This window comes from Palaemon carinicauda, chromosome 3 (assembly GCF_036898095.1).
Source record: "Palaemon carinicauda isolate YSFRI2023 chromosome 3, ASM3689809v2, whole genome shotgun sequence".
NCBI classification, from domain to species: domain Eukaryota; kingdom Metazoa; phylum Arthropoda; class Malacostraca; order Decapoda; family Palaemonidae; genus Palaemon; species Palaemon carinicauda.
This window is the reverse complement of record NC_090727.1, coordinates 87603023-87625021: the sequence shown is the minus strand read 5'-3', so window position 1 is coordinate 87625021 and position 21999 is coordinate 87603023. Positions and strand designations below refer to the sequence as shown.

General features: G+C 42.4%; 1 long non-coding RNA gene across 1 annotated transcript in view; it reads right to left on the bottom strand.

Annotated features, from left to right (window-relative positions):
* LOC137637782 (uncharacterized) overlaps positions 1-17357 on the bottom strand; it is a 114246-nt gene extending 96889 nt beyond the window's left edge. The window contains exons 1-2 of the long non-coding RNA XR_011043802.1: positions 17254-17357; positions 3591-3696 (exon numbers count right to left, since the gene is read on the bottom strand). This is a non-coding gene — a long non-coding RNA (uncharacterized lncRNA). The remainder of the gene's footprint in view (positions 1-3590; positions 3697-17253) is intronic.
* Positions 17358-21999: the final 4642 nt, after the last annotated feature.

Sequence of the window (21999 nt, the reverse complement as noted above, 5' to 3'; positions counted from 1 at the left end):
GGTAGACAACCTTTCCAAAAACGAATCTCAGGAAAGGTTGGGAGTCTGGATGAATAGGAACGTGAAAGTAGGCATCTTTCAAGTCCAACGAGACCATCCAGTCCTCCTGCCTGACCGCTGCTAGGACCGACTTCGTCGTCTCCATCGTGAACGTCTGCTTGGTGACATACGCATTGAGCGCGCTGACGTCCAGCACCGGTCTCCAACCTCCTGTCTTCTTGGCCACCAGAAAGAGACGGTTGTAGAAGCCCGGGGATTGATGGTCCCGGACTATAACCACTGCCTTCTTCTGCACAAGTAGCGACACCTCCTGGTGCAACGCTAGCCTCTTGTCCTCTTCTTTGTAGTTGGGAGAGAGGTTGATGGGAGATGTGGTCAGAGGGGGTTTGAGGCAGAATGGAATCCTGTAACCCTCCCTCAGCCAACTGACAGAATGGGCGTCTGCACCTCTCTTTTCCCAGGCTTGCCAGAAGCTCTTGAGTCTGGCTCCTACTGCTGTCTGGAGATGCGGAGAGTCAGTTTTTTCCTTTAGAGGCCTTGGAACCTTTCCTAGACTTGCTCCTGGAAGAGTCTGGACGGGAGCTTCCTCGGCTGGGGGCTCTACCACGAAAGGGCGGTATGAACCTCGTAGCAGGAGTATCAGCCACTGGGGTGCGATAAGTCCTGGGGACTGAGGTAGCAACCTTAGTCTTACGAGCCGATGAGGCTACAAGATCATGTGTGTCCTTTTGTATCAGGGCAGCAGACAAGTCCTTAACCAGCTCTTCGGGGAAGAGGAACTTCGAGAGCGGAGCGAAAAGGAGTTGAGACCTTTGACAAGGTGTAATGCTGGAGGAAAGGAAGGTACAAAGCTGTTCCCTTTTCTTAAGAACCCCTGATACAAACATCGACGCAAGCTCGCCAGATCCATCTCTAATGGCCTTATCCATGCAGGACATTAATAGCATGGCAGAATCCTTGTCCGCAGGGGAGGTCTTCTTGCTGAGGGCCCCCAGGCACCAGTCTAGGAAGTTGAACATCTCAAATGCTCTAAAAACACCCTTCAGGAAGTGATCAAGGTCTGAGAAGGTCCAGCAAACCTTAGAGCGCCTCATTGCAGTTCTACGAGGCGAGTCTACCAGACTTGAGAAGTCAGCCTGGGCAGAGGCAGGTACTCCCAAGCCTGGTTCCTCTCCTGTGGCATACCAAACGCCCGCTTTAGAAGTGAGCTTAGTCGGAGGAAACATGAACGAAGTCTTGCCAAGGTGTTGCTTAGTCTGCAACCACTCCCCTAAGATCCTTAACGCTCTCTTAGAGGACCTTGCTAGGACTAGCTTAGTATAGGTAGACTTAGCTGGCTGCATGCCCAGCGAAAACTCAGATGGTGGAGAGCGGGGAATAGCAGAGACAAAGTGGTCTGGGTATACCTCCCTAAACAGAGCCAAGACCTTACGAAAGTCAATAGAAGGTGGAGAAGACTTGGATTCATCCACGTCTGATGAGGGATCCAGGTGTGCCGCCTCATCATCAGACGCCTCATCACCAGAGTGTAGCGAAGAGATCGGAAAGGTATGCTGAACAGCAGAGTCAGAACGAGCTGGAACAACAATATTAGTGGTTTCCTCTTCAAGACTCTGTTGAGGGAACACCTGAGGCTCAGACTGCAAAGGCTGAACAAAAGAAGAAGCAGAAGGTAGGCGCATGGGTGGAGGAGGCTGACTCCTGGCATGAGAGGCTGAACTCAAGGGTTGCGCTTGCTGAGTGGTTGGCGGAAGCGGAGTAGCAAGTTCCTGTTCCTGCGGTGTGAGCGGAGAGCGATGAGGTAGAGGCTGCGCAGAACGTAGTAAATGTCTCGCGAGTTGAGGCTCCTGAGGCGCAAGGCTAAGGTGTTGTGGTGCTTGCCTTGAGGAGGGTTGAGCTCGCTGCAGCGAGAGCTGAGGAGACTGACTCATGGATGGGAGAGGTTGTTGTACCTCAACCGAGGGTTGCATCAATGGTGGAGCAGCAAGTGGAAGCGGAGGAAGAGAGGTATAAGCCTCCTGATCCCATTGCTGAGGTTGCCTTAAGGAAGGCGGAGGGAGCTGTACACCCCTGGGAACAGTAAACTCAGAACGTGGCTCAATATCGTACGCCTGGCAGGCGGTACTGCGGTCAGGCGGAGCGAGCGCAGGCGGAGCGAGTGCAGGCGGAGGCGGAGGCGCAACCTTCTCAGCCCGACACTCACGCATCAAGACTGAAAGTTGTGACTGCATGGACTGCAGTAGAGCCAACTTGGGGTCGGCAGACACTAAGGTCTGCTGAGGCAAAGCCTTAACAGCAGAGATATGTTGCGGCAGAACCTTACTCCTCTTGGGCGGAGTGCAGTCGACAGATGACTGCGGCGAGTCAGAGCTGAGCCAATGACTGCAGCCCGGTTGAGCACTCGCGGACTGGACTCTGCGTTTGAGTGGTCTAGAGACCTGAGTCCAGCGTTTCTTCCCTGACAATTGATCAGCGGACGAGAAAAAGACGGGCTCAATCGTCTGCAGGTGGGAGTGACGGTCTCTGGAAGACACGCCCGCAACCACCGAGGATACTTCTGTGCGCCGATCAAGGCCTGCCGAACCCTTTTGCCCTTCGACATTGCTTCTCCCCTGGGCTTGGGAGCTTGCAAGAGGTCCCGGACTGGGAGGACGACTGGCACGCACAGAAGTATCCTCACGCACCACACTGACACTGACACTAGCACTTGGCACTGCACTGACACTAGCACTCGTCACAGCACTGGCACTAATACCACCCACTGCACTCTTGACCTTAAGTTCCTTGACTTCGGCCATAAGAGACTTATGATCGCTAACCACTGACTCTACTTTATCGCCTAAGGCCTGAATAGCACGCAAAACAACAGACATATCAGGCTGAGGGCAAATAGTAGGTTCGGGGGTAGCCACTACAGGGGTAGGAAAAGGTAGGGGATCATGAGGTGAGGAAAAATGTGAAGAGTGAGAAGAACTCCTCCTAACTCTGCCTCTCTCTAACTTGGTTGAATACTTCAGAAGACGGACAAAATCAAGTTCCGAAAGTCCGGCGCATTCCTCACATCGATTTTCTAACTGACAGGGCCTATCCCTACAGTCAGAACAAGCGGTGTGAGGATCTACCGAGGCCTTCGGAATACGCCTATTACAAGACCTACATCGCCTATGGGTGGGGGCTTGTGAAATGTCAGACATCTTGAATCCAAAGAGTTAGCCAAGTGGGGTTTCAAAATCAAGCAAAAGATCGTTAACCGTTAATCAGGATTAAATAAAAGCTATCTAAGCTAATATAAGAAGGTTTCCAGTAAAGCGACAGCCGAAATCAAAGAGAAATACTTCACCAAAAGCCGTGAAAATACTCCAAGAACATAAGCGTATCCCAGAACGTCTTGCCGGAAGCACGACAGAGGAAAAATTGAGGAGGTGTCAACAAGAAGTACTATAGTACCTGGCCACAGGTGGCGCTGGTAAGTACACCCCCTTCTAGTATTGTGATAGCTGGCGTATCCCTCCATAGAATTCTGTCGGGCAACGGAGTTGACAGCTACATGATTATCGGGTAAGTTTAATATTGAAAAATACAGTACTTACCTAATGAGCAATGAGAATGCAATACTGCAAGGTGGCCACCAGTGCCCCTGTTACTTTCCGGGTAATCATCTTTTTAGTGCGTTGCAATCTTCACGGATTTATTGAACTACAAAGAAAAATAAGGGTTAACATGTGTTATAAGAATGTTGCCACAGAAGTTAACAGACACATTCAGTTTAAGAAATCATGTTCCTGTCAATAATGATTAAATGTTGACGATAGTTTGTAAATACGTTAGAATAAAAAAAATCTAATTCTATATACTTTGCTCTAGACCACACATACAAATAATTATTACCAAGAGAAAAACAAATGTCTTGATAATGACATAGGATACACATCCGACTCCTGGAATGACTTGAGAACCAAAGTATTCTCTCATGAAGAAAAGTCTAACAGCTACTGTACAAGTTAAACATTAACTTAACTATGTAATGTCAAAAGGGGACTTTGAGAAACAGCGACAATGGAAATATTACTGCAACAGTAATGTCATAATTATACATATACTGCACTCTTGATCACTGACCACGACACTTCTCCACCCATGCTAAGACTAGGGAAGACAAGGCAATGGGTTCTGAGGATCTTAACCCTTTTACCCCCAAAGGACGTACTGGTACGTTTCACAAAACACATCCCTTTACCCACATGGACGTACCGGTACGTCCCTGCAAAAAAATGCTATTTACATTTTTTTTTTTGATAATTTTTTGAGAAATTTCAGGCATTTTTCAAGAGAATGAGACCAACCTGACCTCTCTATGACAAAAATTAAGGCTGTTAGAGCAATTTGAAAATATATATACTGCAAAATGTGCTTGAATAAAAAATAACCCTTGGGGGTTAAGGGTTGGAAATTTCCAAATAGCCTGGGGGTAAAAGGGTTAACTCTCCCCAAGAAAACTTTCCTCACCTCAGAAGGAAAGTAAAGCTGTGATCACTACTCGGAACTATCGAGATGCGAGCGTGTTGCAAACTCGGACTGTTCACCAGGCAGACAACACCCGGTAAAAGCTTTGTTTACGTAAAGAGGAATGAATCGGGAAGGAAAATTCTATTTAGATTGCAAACTGATCTTTTATGTTCCATGTTATTTTGGTTCTTTCCTTTATCCATTGCCTGAAAGAAGAAACTTCCATCCATATTGAACATATTGCTGAAGCAACAGCAATTTCAGACTCCCCGTTGATGATTTTGGGTTCAAAACAGAATACAGTAATGCCGCACAACACAAAATTAATTGGTTCCGTAAAGTTATTTTTTTGTGTTGCGAGTCGCCTTTTACATGTAAATAGTCTAATTCGTTCAGACCCTACAAAAGACACCACATTATATGACTATAAAAAGGATATGCACCACTAAACAGTACTAAATGTATGAAAAGTACTGTATTTTGATAATTTAACCCTTTTACCCCCAGGCTATTTGGAAATTTCCAACCCTTAACCCCAAGGGGTTATCTTTTTCCCAGCACATTTTGCAGTATATTTTTTTTAAATTGCTCTAACAGCCTTAATTTTTGTCATAGAGAGGTCAGGTTGGTCTCATTCTCTTGGAAAATGCCTGAATTTTCTCAAAAACTTATCAAAAATATGAAAAAAAAATTTTATAGCATTTTTTTGCAAGGACGTACGGGTACATCCATGGGGGTAAAGGGATGGCTTTTGTGAAACGTACCAGTATGTCCTTAGGGGTAAAAGGGTTAATAACAAATTAACCAATGATAATCTGTAAAAGAAGATTTTAATTAGAGCAAACAGCAAAAATACAGTAATAAAAATGTGGAACCTTACCTTTGGAGTGAGGCGATATCTGAGAGAGAAGTACAGGGTAGTAGAGGAGGATGTAAATGGTGGAAAACATTTACAAGCAGCAGAAAACGTAGACACTTAACTTTACAAAACAGATGTATGAAGGACAGAAAACATTAACACTTAATTTTAGGATACATTTACAAATGGCAGGAAATATTAACACAACTTTACGATAAACTTAAATTTTTTTTTTCTTTTTTTTTCTATTTTTTTTTCTTTTACTTTATCTTTTGCATTTTCTAAATTCAATTACACTCCGTATTTCCTTCATCACTGCCACTTTTCTTTCGTTTCTTAGCTGGTGCTTGGTCTGCTTCTACCAAAGGCCTCTTTCTAAAATAATCGTCCACAGAAGCTTGTCTCTGCTTGCTTCTTAAAATTTTCCTGAAATGACTCGGGCAAACTTCATTACAGTACTCAAGCACTCAAGCGCATGACCTGTGAGAAATTTTTCTGGGCCTCTTTTCTACGAGAGCCATCATTTTAAAGTAGCCATCTAGACTCTCCTTAATTTCTGCCATTGTCAGTGGGTCATCCTCCTACTGTACTCTTCCTGAACGGCGTTCACACGCATGGCCTCAAAGTCCTTTAGGTCATCCGCCGTAAGTTCCTCTTGGTGCTCCTCGATTCGCTCATCAATGTCGGCCTCATCAACTTCCAGACCCATGGACTTCCCGAGCAACAGGTTCAGGATCGTCAACATTTTCAGAATCGGCTTCAGCTTGGTCTGTGTGGAAGCCCTCAAAATCTTGTACGGAGACGGCATCAGGCCACAGCTTCTTCCAAGCAGAGTTCAAGGTGCACTCAAAACCTCCTGCCAAACTTGATCGATGATTTTGCGGCATATGACAATATCAAAATGCTCTTTCCAAAATTGACGAAGGGTGAGGTTTGTGCTCTCAATGATTTTGAAACATCTCTTAAAGAGACATTTCGTATAAAGCTTCTTAAAGTTTGAAATCACTTGCTGGTCCATGGGCTGGAGGAGAGGGGTGGTGTTCAGTGGAAGATAGAAAACCTTGATGAAGGAATATTCTGCTACAACATCTTCATCAAGGGAAGGAGGGTGAACAGGGGCATTGTCCAGCACCAGAAGACATTTCATAAGGAGGCGCTTCTCTTCCAAATACTTTTTCACAGTTGGGCCAAAACAAATATTTATTCGGTCGATAAACAATTGTCTCGTTACCCAGGCTTTTTCATTAGCCCTCCACAACACGTTTAGATTTTCCTTAGTGACTGTGTGGATCCTAAAGGCTCTATGAGTATTGGAGTGATACACCAGCAGGTGTTTCACCTTGCAATCCCCACTGGCATTTGCACAGAGTGCAAGGGTAAGCCTGTCCTTCATAGGCTTATGCCCAGGTAGCCTCTTTTCTTCTGCCCAGTCTCGTCGCAATTGAAGACTTGCTGGGGACAGTAGCCTTCCCGGACAGTCAAATCGTCGAACATCTTAACAAAGGCTTCAGCCGCTTTCGTGTCCGAGCTTGCAGCCTCCCAATGACGCACCACCGAATGAATGCCTGAGCGTCTCTTAAATTTTTCAAACCACCCACCAGAAGCCTTGAACTCTGAGGGTTCCCGCTTCGATGTTCTTTCTCCTGCATCGGCTTCAGCCTGAGCAAGCACGAGATCACCGAAAATGGCGCTGGCTTTCTGGCAGATTATCGGTTCAGTGATAGTGTCTCCAGCAATTTCTTTGGCCTTTACCAAGACAAGCAGCAGTTTCTCCATCTCATCGTGGATGTGGCTCCTCTTGCTGGAGAAAACAGTCACACCCTTAAAAGGTGTTGCTGCTTTAATAGCGTCCTTCTGCTTCAGGATCGTTCCTATTGTAGACAGATTTCGGCCATATTCCTTCGCGAGCACATCAGCGACTTTCTTGGGACCCATGGCTAATGATGTGATGTAATATCACACACGATACAGTAGTGTACAATTATTAAGAGCGAAATCACAAATACTAAGTCTATGGACACGATACCGCTGCCGAAACGAAAAGACATAGGAATGCCAATGCGTAGATGCACAATAGGATATAGTACAGTAGATGCTGAACAATAGGAGAGCAGGATCTCCTGGTGGTAACTAGCATAAGAGTGGGGAGATAACCAATGGGAACACGGGAGGATGGTAGCGAGTCTACGGGCTGACGGCGTGCGAATTTTGAAATCCGTCTCAGACACGGTCAGGCTCTCGCACCGTACCTCATTTGGCTGTCCGAAACATTTTTCGTAATGCGAGTTGTAAAATTCTTCGCATCTAGTTTCGCAGAACGAAAATTTCGTAAGCTGACTTTCGTATCGAGAGGTTTGACTGTACTCACAATAACAATACAAGGTCAATGTTTATAAAGCTAGAGTGTTATCCTGTATATATTGAGCCAAGAGAAGGACCACCAAAGCACCGCTTCTCAAGATACTAATCAGCTTCAACTCTCAATTTTCGAGGAGGATCCTTTCGATTGAACGGCATCATGACGACAAATGTTGAGGTCATGAAGTGAATATTCCGAAGAAACTTACCCGCATGTGAGTCGGAAAGATTGGTTTCAAGAATTAACAACAATCAAACTACAAAGAATAAATTCAAATCAGTAATGTAATCATTTTGATCTGTTTTAGTATGCTATATTGAAGTGCATTTCTCTACATTTTCTTCAACAATTGAGTGCAAACATTTCTTTGAGTCTTCCTATGATCTGATAATCCATAAAGTATCATTAGTTTCCTTAACCCTTTTACCCCCAGGGTATTTGGAAATTTCCAACCTTTAACCCCCAGGGGTTATTTTTTTTTCAAGCACAGTTTGCAGTATATATTTTAAAAATTGCTCTAACAGCCTTAATTTTTATCATAGAGAGGTCAGGTTGGACTCATTCTCTTGGAAAATGTCTGAAGTTTCTCAAAAATTTATCAAAAATATGCAAAAAAAATTTTAAATAGCAGTTTTTGGCAAGGACGTACCGGTACGTCCATGGGGGATGAGTTTTGTGAAACGTACCAGTACGTCCTTTGGGGGTAAAAGGGTTAATCTGTTTATGTCCAAAATGACTACTGTACTCCATATTCACGAAAGTAGATTACTTAAGTTCAAAGTTTACATATCTGTTTCGCAGAATTGACATGAATACGCCACAATTAGAGTTAAAACTGGCAGCAAATGTTTTTAGGTTGAACAGGCTGACATGAGTCTTTTTATTGTTTATATTTGAAATATCAGTTTTAATGTTGTTACTGTATTGTTTTTAGATTATTTTATTTTAATTATTCATTACTTCTTATATAGTTTATTTATTTCCTTTCCTCACTGGCCTATTACTATTATTATTATTGCTAGCTAAGCTACAACCCTAATTGGAAAAGCAATATACTATAAGCCCAAGGGCTCCAACAGGGAAAAATAGCCCAGTGAGGAAAGGAAATAAGGAAATAAATAAACAACATAAGTAATGAGCAATTAAAATAAAATATCTTTAAAAAATTAAAATGTTATTTTCATTAGTAAAATAAATTTTTGAATATACTTACCCGATAATCATGTAGCTGTCAACTCCGTTGCCCGACAGAATTCTACGGGAGGGATACGCCAGCTATCACTATACTAGAAGGGGGTGTACTCACCAGCGCCACCTGTGGCCAGGTACTACAGTACTTGTTGTTGACGCCACCTCACTTTTTCCTCGGCCCACTGGTTCTCTATGGGGAGGAAGGGTGGGTCAATTAAATCATGATTATCGGGTAAGTATATTCAAAAATTTATTTTACTAATGAAAATAACATTTTTCAATATTAAACTTACCCGATAATCATGTAGCTGATTCACACCCAGGGGGGTGGGTGAAAAACCAGTGTACAAGACTAAAGGATAGCTAAGTATCCCGTATTTCATATAATCAGTTATCCACAATAACAATGAAATAATAAGTACCTGGTAAGGAAGTCGACTTGAACCGTTACTCTGCCTTTAATAAGATCGTCTTCCTTACTGAGCGCAGCGTTCCCCTTGGAAGGCTGAATCAACTCAAAGGTGCTAAAGTATACAGGGCTGCAACCCATACTAAAGGACCTCTACACAACCTTTAACCTAGGCGCTTCTCAAGAACAGATTGACCACCCGCCAAATCAAAAAGGATGCGGAAGGCTTCTTAGCCTACCGTAACAACCCAAAAAACAACAATAAAAATATTCAAGAGAAAGGTTAAAAAGGTTATGGGATTAAGGGAATGTAGTGGCTGAGCCCTCACCTACTACTGCACTCGCTGCTACGAATGGTCCCAGGGTGTAGCAGTTCTCGTAAAGAGACTGGACATCTTTAAGATAAAACGATGCAAACACTGACTTGCTCCTCCAATAAGTTGCATCCATAATGCTCTGCAGAGAACGGTTCTTATTAAAGGCCATCGAAGTGGCTACAGCTCTCACTTCGTGGGTCCTTACCTTCAGCAAAGCAAGGTCTTCATCCTTCATTAGAGAATGGGCTTCTCTAATCAGAAGCCTTAAGTAATACGAAACTCTGTTTTTGGACATGGGCATCGAAGGTTTCTTGATTGCACACCATAAGGCTTCTGACTGTCCTCGTATAGGTTTTGACCTATTAAGATAATATTTCAGAGCTCTGACAGGGCAAAGAACTCTTTCTAGCTCGTTACCCACCATGTTAGAAAGGCTAGGGATTTCAAACGATCTAGGCCAAGGACGTGAAGGAAGTTCATTCTTAGCTAAGAATCCGAGCTGTAAAGAACATGTTGCAGATTCGGATGTGAACCCAATGTTCTTGCTGAAGGCGTGAACCTCACTAACTCTTTTAGCTGTTGCAAGGCAGACGAGGAAAAGAGTCTTGAGGGTAAGGTCCTTGAAGGAAGCTGACTGGAGAGGTTCGAACCTAGGGGACATAAGGAACCTTAAGACTACGTCTAGATTCCAGCCTGGAGTGGATAACCGACGTTCTTTAGAAGTCTCGAAAGACTTGAGAATGTCTTGAAGGTCCTTGTTGGAAGAAAGGTCCAAACCTCTGTGGCGGAGAACTGAGGCCAACATACTCCTGTACCCTTTAATCGTAGGAGCCGAAAGGGATCTCTCATTCCTTAGATGTAAAAGGAAGTCAGCTATTTGGGTTACAGAGGTATTGGTAGAGGAAACTGCATTGGCTCTACACCAGCTTCGGAAGACTTCCCACTTGGATTGGTAGACTCTACGAGTGGATACCCTCCTTGCTCTGGCAATCGCTCTGGCTGCCTCCTTCGAAAAGCCTCTAGCTCTAGCGAATCTTTCGACAGTCTGAAGGCAGTTAGACGAAGAGCGTGGAGGTTTGGGTGTACCTTGTCTACATGAGGTTGACGTAGAAGGTCCACTCTTAGAGGGAGAGTCCTGGGAACGTCGACCAGCCATTGAAGTACCTCTGTGAACCATTCTCTTGCAGGCCAAAGGGGAGCAACCAGCGTCAGCCGTGTCCCTTCGTGCGAGACGAACTTCTGAATGACCCTGTTGATGATCTTGAACGGAGGGAATGCGTAAAGGTCGAGATGGGACCAATTCAGCAGAAAAGCATCCACATGAACTGCTGCTGGGTCTGGAACTGGGGAACAGTACAAAGGAAGCCTTTTGGTCATGGAGGTGGCAAACAGATCTATCGTAGGTTGACCCCACAAGGTCCAAAGTCTGTTGCACACGCTCCTGTGAAGGATCCATTCCGTGGGGATGACTTGATCCTTTCTGCTTAGGCGATCTGCTGAGACGTTCATGCTGCCCTGAATGAACCTCGTTACTAGAGTGAGGTTTAGACTTCTTGACCAAATGAGGAGGTCCCTTGCTATCTCGTACAGGTTCCTCGAATGGGTCCCTCCCTGCTTGGAGATGTAAGCCAAGGCTGTGGTGTTGTCTGAGTTCACCTCCACCACCTTGCCTAGCAGGAGGGACTTGAAATTCATTAGGGCCAAATGAACTGCCAGCAGCTCTTTGCAGTTGATGTGGAGTGTTTCCTGCTCCCTGTTCCAAGTTCCCGAGCATTCCTGTCCATTCAAGGTCGCGCCCCAGCCCGAGTCTGATGCATCCGAGAAGAGATGAAGATTGGTTGTCTGAATCGCTAACGATAGGCCCTCCTTGCGAAGGAGGTTGGTCTTCCACCACAAGAGAGTGGTCTTCATCTCTTTGGTGACAGGTATAGAGACTGCTTCGAGCGTCAAATCCTTGTCCCAATGAGCTGCTAGATGGAATTGAAGAGGGCGGAGGTGGAGTCTCCCTAACTCGACAAACAGGGCTAACGATGACAGGGTCCCTGTTAGGCTCATCCACTGTCTCACCGAGCAACTGCTCCTCTTCAGCATGCTCCGAATGCATTCTAGGGCTTGGCTTATTCTTGGGGCCGATGGAAAAGCCCGAAAATCCCGACTCCGAATCTCCATTCCCAGGTAAACAATGGATTGAGAGGGAGTGAGCTGGGACTTTTCCAAGTTGACTAAAAGACCCAGTTCCTTGGTCAAGTCTAAAGTCCATTTGAGACTCTCCAGACAGCGACGACTCGTGGGGGCTCTCAACAGCCAGTCGTCTAAATAAAGGGAGGCTCTGATGTTCGATAAGTGGAGGAATTTTGCAATATTCCTCATCAGAAGCGTAAACACCATAGGAGCTGTGCTTAGGCCAAAACACAGGGCTTGGAATTGGTACACAACCTTTCCAAAAACGAATCTCAGGAAAGGTTGGGAGTCTGGATGAATAGGAACGTGAAAGTATGCGTCTTTCAGATCCAACGAGACCATCCAGTCCTCCTGCCTGACCGCTGCTAGGACCGACTTCGTCGTCTCCATAGTGAACGTCTGCTTGGTGACATAAGCATTGAGAGCGCTGACGTCCAGCACCGGTCTCCAACCTCCTGTCTTCTTGGCCACCAGAAAGAGACGGTTGTAGAAGCCCGGGGATTGATGGTCCCGGACTATAACCACTGCCTTCTTCTGTAACAAGAGCGACACCTCCTGGTGTAACGCTAGCCTCTTGTCCTTTTCCTTGTAGTTGGGAGAGAGGTTGATGGGAGAAGTGGTCAAAGGGGGTTTGTGGCAGAATGGTATCCTGTAACCCTCCCTCAGCCACCTGACAGACTGGGCGTCTGCACCTCTTCTTTCCCAAGCTTGCCAGAAGGTCTTGAGTCTGGCTCCTACTGCTGTCTGGAGAGGAGGAGAGTCAGTGTTTGCCTTTAGAAGTCTTGGGACCTTTCCTAGACCTGCTCCTGGAAGAGTCTGGACGGGAGCTTCCTCGGCTGGGGGCTCTGCTAAGAAAGGGCGGAATAAACCTTGTAGCAGGAGTATCAGCCACTGGGGTGCGGTAGGTCCTGGGAGCTGAAGGCGTAACCTTAGCCTTACGAGCTGAAGAGGCCACAAGATCATGAGTGTCTTTTTGGATCAAGGCCGCAGACAAATCCTTGATAAGCTCTTCGGGGAACAAGAATTTAGACAGCGGAGCAAAAAGGAGTTGGGACCTTTGACAAGGTGTGATGCTAGAAGAAAGAAAAGAGCACAGTTGCTCCCTTTTCTTAAGAACTCCTGACACAAACATTGAAGCAAGCTCGCCAGATCCATCCCGAATAGCTTTATCCATGCAGGACATTAAAAGCATGGCCGAGTCCTTGTCTGCAGGGGAGGTCTTCTTGCTCAGGGCCCCCAGGCACCAGTCTAGGAAATTGAACATCTCAAAGGCACGAAAAACACCCTTTAGGAAGTGGTCTAAATCGGAGAAGGTCCAACAAACTTTAGAGCGCCTCATTGCTGATCTACGAGGAGAGTCGACCAAACTCGAGAAGTCAGCCTGGGCAGAGGCAGGGACTCCCAAGCCTGGTTCCTCTCCTGTGGCATACCATACACCCGCCTTAGAAGTGAGCTTAGTAGGTGGGAACATAAAGGAAGTCTTCCCTAGCTGCTGCTTAGACTGCAACCACTCCTCCAATATCCTTAAGGCTCTCTTAGATGACCTAGCAAAGACGAGCTTAGTATAAGTCGACTTAGCAGGTTGCATGCCCAGCGAAAACTCAGATGGAGGAGAGCGAGGGGTAGCAGAAATAAAATGGTCTGGGTATACCTCTCTGAAAAGAGCCAGGACCTTACGAAAGTCAATGGATAAAGGAGAAGACTTGGGTTCCTCCACGTCTGATGAGGGGTCCAGGTGCGCAGCTTCCTCATCAGAAGCCTCATCACCAGAGTGTAGCGAAGTGAAAGGCAATGGAACAGTGGTATGCTGAACAGCAGAGTCGGAACAAGCGGGTGCATCAACGCCTGTGGTTTCATCCTCAAGTCCCTGTTGCTGAGTAAAAACCTGAGGTTCAGGCTGCAAAGACTGGTCAGGAAGAGTAGAGGAAGGTAGGCGCATGGGTTGAGGTGGCTGACTCCTAGCATGAGTGTCTTGCCTCAAGAGTTGCGCTTGCTGTAAGGGTGGCGGATGCGCAGTAGCAAGTTCCTGAGGAACGAGTTGAGGTTCCTGAGGTGAGAGCTGCGAGAGTTGAGGTAGTGGCTGCGCAGAACGCAGTTCTTGTCTCGCGAGTTGAGGTTCCTGAGGCGCAGGCCTGAGGAGTTGAGGCTCTCGCCTTGAGGAGGGTTGAGGTCGCTGCAGCGAGAGCTGAGGTGGCTGCCTCATGGATGGAAGAGGTTGTCGTACCTCAAGAGAATGCTGCCTCGCTGGTGGAACTGCAAGCGGAAGTGGAGGAAGAAAGGCGTAAGACTCCTGCTCCCATTGCTGAGGTTGCCTTAAGGAAGGCGGAGGTTGCTGCACACCGCTGGTAACTGGCAACTCAGTACGCGGTAAGGTATCCTGAGGAACCTCAACATCATACGCCTGGCAGACTGGACTGCGGCGAGGCGGAGCGATCGCAGGAGGAGGTGTAACCTTCTCAGCCTGACACTCGCGCATTAAGACCGCAAGCTGTGACTGCATGGACTGCAACAAAGTCATCTTGGGGTCGACAGACGCTAAGGTCTGCTGAGGTAAAGCCTGAACAGAAGATGAGGTCTGTTGCGGCAACACCTTACCTCTCTTAGGAGGTGTGCAGTCACCTGATGACAGCGGAGAGTCAGAGCTAAGCCAATGACTGCAACCAGGTTGTAGAGCTCTTGAGGTCTGGACTTTGCGTTTGAGAGGTCTAGAGACCTGAGTCCAACGTTTCCTCCCTGACAATTCTTCAGCAGACGAGTAAAAGACGGGCTCAATCGTCTGCGGGTGGGAGTGACGGTCTCTGTTAGACACGCCCGCAACCACCGAGGATACTTCTGTGGGCCGATCAAGGCCTGCCGAACCCTTTTGCCCTTCGACATTGCTTCTCCCCTGGGCTTGGGAGCTTGCAAGAGGTCCCGGACTGGGAGGACGACTGGCACGCACAGAAGTACCCTCACGCACCACACTGACTCTGACACTAGCACTTGGCACTGCACTGACACTAGTACTCGGCACAACACTGGCACTATCACCTCCCACTGCACTCTTGACCTTAAGTTCTTTGACTTCCGCCATAAGAGACTTATGGTCACTAACCACCGATTCCACTTTGTCTCCTAAGGCCTGAATGGCACGCAAAACAACTGACATATCAGGTTGAGCACAAATAGAAGGTTCGGGGGTAGCCACTACAGGGGGAGGAAAAGGTTGAGGATCGTGTGGTGAGGAAAAAAGTGAAGAGCGAGAAGAACTCCTCCTAACCCTCTCTCTCTCTCTAACTTGGTTGAATATTTTAGGAATCGCACAAATTCAAGTTCCGAAAGTCCGGCGCATTCCTCACATCGATCTTCCAACTGACAGGGTCTTTCCCTACAGTCAGAACAAGCGGTGTGAGGATCAACCGAGGCCTTCGGAACACGCCTATTACAAGACCTACATCGTCTATGGGGTGGGGCTTGTGAAAGGTCAGACATCTTGAATCAAAGAGTTAGTCAAGGGGGATTCCAAATCAAGCAAAAAGATCGTTAACCATTAATCAAAAAACTAAATAAGAGCTATCTAAGCTAATTATGAAGGTCTCCAGTATAGCGAAAGCTGAAATCTTGAAGAAATACTTCACCAAAAGCCGTGAACAATACTTCAAAATCATAAGCGTATCCCAGAACGTCTTGCCGGAAGCACGACAGAGGAAAAAGTGAGGTGGCGTCAACAACAAGTACTGTAGTACCTGGCCACAGGTGGCGCTGGTGAGTACACCCCCTTCTAGTATAGTGATAGCTGGCGTATCCCTCCCGTAGAATTCTGTCGGGCAACGGAGTTGACAGCTACATGATTATCGGGTAAGTTTAATATTGAAAAACATATTTTATATATAAACTATAAAAAGACATATATCAACCTGCGCAACATAAAAACATTTTCTACAAGTTTGAGCTTTTGAAGTTCAAACTTAAGTGCTTCGATCATTTCTAATGACGAAAGTTGGCGAAATGAGTTGTGGTAGTCACCACTCATTTTGTACATGACTGTCCCATCATTGTACACAGAAAACCCAACTTATGTAGTTATTACCCCAAAACTGATGATGTTTTCCTACAAAACAACCATTTAAAAATACACAATACTCCAGCAAATGCAGCAAAAAATATCGGAAAAACACAGGAAAACGCACATTTTGTACGTGGGTGTCCCATCATTGTACACACAAAACCCCACATTAATTGTATTTTGTGTATTTGGCCTCCAAAACCAGTTGTAATCACCCTAAACAACAACCACGTTCGTCATTAACCCTTTCACCCCCAAAGGACGTACCGGTACGTTCTTGCTAAACACTGTTAATTACATGTTTTTATATATTTTTGATAATTTTATGAGAAACTTCAGGCATTTTCCAAAAGAAAGAGACCAACCTGACCTCTCTAGGACAAAAATTAAGCCTGTTAGGGCAATTTAAAAAAAATATATAGCAAAATGTGCTTGAAATTTAATCTTATGGTGGAGATAAAAGGGTTAACATATATCAATATCGCAAAAAAACATAAAAAAATGCAACATTTTAAAGGCACTGTTCCAACATTCTACACGGTAAACCCAACGTTAATTTGTGCCTCTGCAGTAAACCTGAAAATCCTTCGGCTTAACTATACCATAGGAGCCTTTGTATATCAACGGCCAGTTCCTCGAGAGTTTGTAGTAAATGGCCACCAGTTAACCTAAACTCCCCCGCCCTAACCTAACCTACAGGCCGTGTCCTTACCTACTTAACTAATGGCGGGAGGAGGGTTAATGCCGTATTCTAAGCCAGCCGTCATCATACATACAGGTGGCCGCTATCATTCATACACCCCTCGTCTGTGCACTGTTCCGAGACATTTCGAGGTGTGACGGATAGGAACAGAGTTACAGAACTGATATTAAGTCATTAGGGTACCAAGGTATAGCTACCTTCCTACATTGGGTTAACGGTGCAAGGGTAAATATAAACCAGTTATATGAAAATAACGCTTGTACCTGTTCCCTAGTTATACTATGTAGGTCATTTACTGCATATAACCATAATAAAACCGAAACATGATATATGATAAGAATATTGACAAGATCTTGGGGACTAAGATTCAAGTTTTAATAAACTGCCAACTGAAATGAAGGACCTAAAGGGAGCAATTGAATTTAAGCAGAAACTAAGGACATTACTTGTCACAAGATCATATGATTTGGAAGATGCCACAATCAAAGAATTGTATAAGTTATAATGAAAATGATTCGTTAGATGATTAATATGGACCCAAAGAGAAGTAGTTCACTCAACTTCAGTGGAGGGTTGGATTTAAACCCCCAAAACAAGTATAAATCAACGAAATTAAGTCTATAACCTTTAAATGTACCATAAATTAATTTTATAAAGTTTTACAAATGTTTAAATGATCTTACCTATCTAAATAGAGCACTGTACTAATGGACTTGCTGTTTAAAGTCCTGTATCGAAGATCAAATGACTTTGTTTACGTTCAGCCTGGTAGTTGTATCCAAAACCGGGAAGAAAAGTAAAATAGCTTCAGTTTTTAAATTTATTTTCGTTTTTTGAATACTTGTGTATGCTCAATGAGAGTTTTTATACTTGTTTAAAGGTGTATATATAAATTCTAGTTCTATTTTAATTTAATTTATGTCTTGCCGTGTGAAAATACAGTAATAAATATGAAATGTTGATACACATGCTGGCATTATTTGGGCCGACCGAAGAAAGGCCATTTTGTGTATTGTAATGCAGTTTACAGTATATTATCATAAATCTATTAATCATGATATGATAAAATTATTTATTTTAATACTATATGTACTATATTTTATTACAATAATTACTCTATTATAGTATTTTAATAAATTTATGCTACATTATATAATTCACATAAAAAGGACACTATAATTTCTCATTTCTGGCTGGCATAATTTCATGGCGTAGCTATCCTTGAATACTTGTGTATGCTTTATGAGAGTTTTCATACTTGTTTAAAGATTTATATATAAAATTTAGTTCTATTTTAATTTAATTTATGTCTTGCCGTATGAAAATACAGTAATAAATATGAAATGTTGATACACATGCTGGCATTATTTGGACCAACCTAACAAAGGCTATTTTGTGTATTGTATTGCATTTTATAGTATATTATCATTATTTTATCCATCATAATATAATATAATTAGTTGTTTAAATAAAATAAATATAATATTCTATTACAATTGTTACTTTATTATAACATTTTAATAAATGTATGCTAAATTGTACTATTCACATGTAAAGTACACTACTATTTCTCATTTCTGGCTGGCATAATTTCAATATTCATACATATGATAGAATAAAAAACAAACCAAATCATCATTATTTTGATTAAATGTACATTATATTATGTATAAGTGACAAACAGAACATTAAAATAAGATGTAAAATTCATATATAAGGATTTAGTTATTTCAGTACAATGGGAAACATTTATGTTGATACGTATATACATGATCATATAAAAAATATACATTAATGTATTTGCTTTCCTTCATACATTATTATATGTCCAAGATATTTAAAACAGGTTTCATAAGTCAGAAGATTACTATTTTCATTCTCGTCCAAAAACAAAACGAATTATTTTACTTATTACTGATTTTATTATTATTATTATTATTATTATTATTATTATTATTATTATTATTATTATTATTATTATTATTATTATTATTATGTTCTGTCTTATCTGCAGTGGTATCCATGAACCTTCTTTCTCTTCTAAACCATCTCATTATTTCACAATCAAGGTTCATATATTCAATTCTTAATTAGGTAAAAAAAAATCTGCTGTTTTTCTTTTAATGATTCAGTCAAGTTTTGATATTCTTTTCTTTATCAGTTTCCAAGTTTCACAACTCAACTATTTTTAGTTTTACTCTACTTCAACTGTGATTGTGATGTTGGCAGATTCTTGAAAGATTTAAACTTATTTTACAATGAATATTCAAATTATCTATTTCGTCATCAGGTAACATTTCTAAGGCCACAAATCTGTCTCACCAATATAACGATCCTTTTCACTTGTGTTTTCTTGGTATTTCAATGTCATATCTGGGAATGTGTGAAGTAGGTTTGCATTACTTTTCCTGGTCTTCGACTTAGTCTCAAGTGTCGAGACCAAAGTTTGTCGTCGCTTCATATACCAGATTTCAGTCTTGATCTGTCATCCAGTAGAAACTTTTTACATTGTCTATTAATTGCTAAGTGGTTAATTTGGTTACAATATTTTCCACTAAGATGTCAAAGTATGCTTTTGTATATCTGTGTTCAAGCTGTGTTCCCTATCAGTTATTTTGAAAAAAAAAATACTTCCCGATATGGAGAGCCATGCTCTCTCCCAGAATGTAGAAACCACTCTCCTCTTAAGGATTTTTTTTAAGAATCCAGTCAGACTGGTTTCAGTGAACACATATCCAGGCGATATTTTACAAAATAACTGACAAACGCCGCTCTAATTTGCTTTTAGTTCAATTATGGACAGTTTCCATTGTGTCAAAGCTTCTCTAATTTTTAAACTTAAAGATAATTATTTATTATCGTGAGATACTTTGCACTCTAATCCCACTTGAAAGGGCTGCACAGGACTAAGGGACATTTCTACCATCTGAGAGTTCACTAAAGGCCTCAGATCTTTCTCCTAACTGCCTCTCCCTTGCTGAAGGCATCAGTTTTATGCTTTTATGAGTAAAGAACGAATTATGAGTTTATATAATATACATGCACATAATATATAGTTATATATTTTGTTACGCTACTGGTAACAAAGCTGGATCGATCTAAGAGTGCGATGTGATTTAATACATAATAAAGGCAACAAAAACTAAAGAAAGACCAACTTGATTTATATTTGAAGTGAATATTTACATGTATAAATACTTTATATAAATCAATGTTTTATCTTTTGATAACTTCCAAATCATCCCATAAAACTGAAAAGCATAATTCTAATAGAATAAAGTAGAGAAACCAATTTCTGGAGGAGCAAACTACGAAAATACCGAGAAATTAAATTAAACACTAACAGACTCAGCGAATCTAATTGAACAAATTCCAACTTTCAAAGATTAAACCATAACAAAGAATAATAAAATATAAACAGTTCAATAAAATTACATGGCAATTTCATGAAATTACATATTGGGGAACAGACAAATATCAACATACTTCTTTCACTTCATAAAAGGTCCCTCCCTTTAAGAGGAGACAGAGCATTATAGATCAAAGTAACAAGCTTGGAGATTTAAGAGTTTTTGTATACAGAAGCTAAAGTTAACATCTGGAAGCATGTCAGCAATGAGATTTAAAATGACCTTTGATAACTAATATCCCTATGTTATACTACTGCAGGACTAAGGCCCATAGAGTTGACCTAAAGTTTTTTTTTTTTTTATTTTACTACAAAAGAATGGATTATTGTCAGAAAAAACTAAAGAGATTATCTATATCGACTTTATTTACAAGAGACAAAGATGATTTATATGAATCAAATTTTTCAAGAGCCTGAATGAGAGCCCAAGCCGCCTCCTCCACCAGACTCCAGGAACTCTGGAAGGGTTTCAGTTTACTTGAAAAATTAGAAGTCTGGTGTAGTACATCATAAGTCACCAGTCTGCATCAAAACTACTCATACAGCCACATCACTAGCTTCTACTTTGAGATACTAAACAGCTTGTCTGATTCAGAAAGCTTCAAAGACACGTCGACACTCTCCTGTCCACTATAGTCAATCTTGGGGCTGGCGAAATCAATCAGAGGTACAGCAACTTCCGAAAAATTCGGACAAAACCCTATTGATAAAATCCAGCCATACTAAAAGCGCTGTACGGCCTTGTTAACAGCAGTAGGAAATTCTTTGATGCCTGTAACTCATCCTTAGGTACAATCATTCCACTCCCAACATCCATGACACAAGTTAGGAAGACTTTCTCCAATGGTGGTTTTCTGCCAGGTCTTCGCCAAGGCGAAGAACCGGGTGTCGCGTCGCGATTTCTTCTAATGTTTTTTCCAAGTATTGAGGACCGACGTCATCAATGACAACATTCCGAACCTAGAACAGACCAATGAAGGTTGAAAGGTTTCAACAGCATTTGTCATTTCAAAGGGAAGAACAGTGAAATTGAACTACAGATATGATTCAGGCGGAAGCTATATCTAACAAGGGTACTTTTATAGTATAATTTTTATAAAAAATATTGAAAAATTTAGCATTTATAACAATATTAAAATTCTTCTCAAAGGACTAGTCTTTAAGGGAAGCAGAGTTCTGATAACTTTAGAGACCCAAGACTTACCTGTCTTTATTATTATTATTTTTTTTTGGTAGAGGATCCAGGGGGACGCCCATGAGTTCATCACTGTTCTGCCAACCCATTCTGGATAAGAAATTACTTCACGTTCAATTACTTCTTAAAGAAATTACTTCACGTTCAATTACTTCCTTTTTTTTAAGAAGGTATTCTGTATGGTCTCAGACAGACTGGATTAGTCCCAGGTGTCAATACCACATGTGTAGCAACAGCTGATGGTAGAGGTACATCTGAAAAAGTAATAATATCAGCAAAGTTTTTCAAGCTAGGGACTTGATGCATGCAATGTCCTGCAAGATCATAGTGTTACATATACAAAGTTAACTATCTATGGAAGAGTTATCACCTGTAATCACAGCAGCAATGTCTAACTATCTGAATTTTCACAATCTATTCCATCGAATTTCTAGAGATTCACATGAACTAACCTATGGTTCTGAAGTCTGCCAGGTGTGTAATATAATTATAATTACTTTCCATTAAGGTTTAAAGGAATACCTCGTAAAATTTGCTCAAACACTAAGTTCTCTTTACTTTTCAAATGTGAGCCCGAGCCGATTTAACACACATAAAAAATACACAAGTATGAACATGTTCTACACATGTAATTTTCTGTCTTATAAAAAGTTAAGAAAATTACTATAGTATTCATTGGTTAACTTGTACGCCTTACAAGCAACCTCAGAGATTCATAATCACAGCATAGTTGAAAATTTAAGACTGAATAGGTAGTTCGCCCCTTACACTTCAAAACACTGAACTAAAGAGGGTCACTATTCTCTGGGGCACTTCAAAATATAT